This window comes from Coenobita brevimanus, chromosome 57 (genome assembly GCF_032717465.1).
Source record: "Coenobita brevimanus isolate Jiangsu-jjx chromosome 57, ASM3271746v2, whole genome shotgun sequence".
Classification (NCBI taxonomy): Eukaryota; Metazoa; Arthropoda; class Malacostraca; order Decapoda; family Coenobitidae; genus Coenobita; species Coenobita brevimanus.
This window is the reverse complement of record NC_137010.1, coordinates 34,687,408-34,688,180: the sequence shown is the minus strand read 5'-3', so window position 1 is coordinate 34,688,180 and position 773 is coordinate 34,687,408. Positions and strand designations below refer to the sequence as shown.

General features: G+C 42.6%; 1 non-coding gene across 1 annotated transcript; it reads left to right on the top strand.

Moving 5' to 3' along the window:
• Nucleotides 1-294: 294 nt before the first annotated feature.
• On the top strand, nt 295-413 carry LOC145402375 (5S ribosomal RNA). The gene has a single exon (XR_013897733.1). It is a non-coding gene; the product is annotated as a 5S ribosomal RNA (ribosomal RNA).
• Nucleotides 414-773: the final 360 nt, after the last annotated feature.

The following is a 773-nucleotide window of genomic DNA, read 5'->3' as shown; positions in this document are numbered from 1 at the left end:
GTCTTAGCGCCGAAGTGGTGACATGTGGAGGTGTAGGAGGACTACTGGGCTTTGGGATAGAGGCCACTGCCCCCAAGAAATAGGCCCTGAAGCCTCTGCCCAGAGCCAAATGGGACAATTGCTGAGACAGGAGACTGATTATATATATATATATATATATATATATATATATATGTGTGTGTATCAATGAATCAGGAACGGGAATAATTACTGAGTGAGTCATAGCAACCTGAATGTTAAAAAAAACTAAAAAGTGACATCTCGCTACATATGAATGAATAAATAAAGAGAAGAACCAACGGCCATACCACGTTGAGTACACCGCTTCCCGTTCGATCAGCGAAGTTAAGCAACGTCGGGTCTGGTTAGTGCTTGGATGGGTGACCGCCAGGGAACACCAGATGCTGTTGGCATCCCTAGGTCGGGTGGGGTTGGTGGAGGATTGGTGCCCCTCCCTGTAAAACAATTAACTCTAAGCCCTTGGCCACCCCGTCTGGGATGCGTGGCGTCTGGCAATGAATGAATGAAAAAGAACGGGATAATAACTTTGTTCACATTTAACAAACTACTCTTTCGGGATAACGCTTATTTTATTTTGGTTATTCCTTAATTATTTATTGCCATCGTCAGACGATTTATATGTATTTTGTCTTTATTCCGCTTGGAGGTTAATTTTATATAAATGTATGGACCTCAACCCCTGACTAAAGGCTATGCGGCCCCTTGGTAGAGAAAACGACAGAGTATGTATATACACAATAAATAATGAAAGG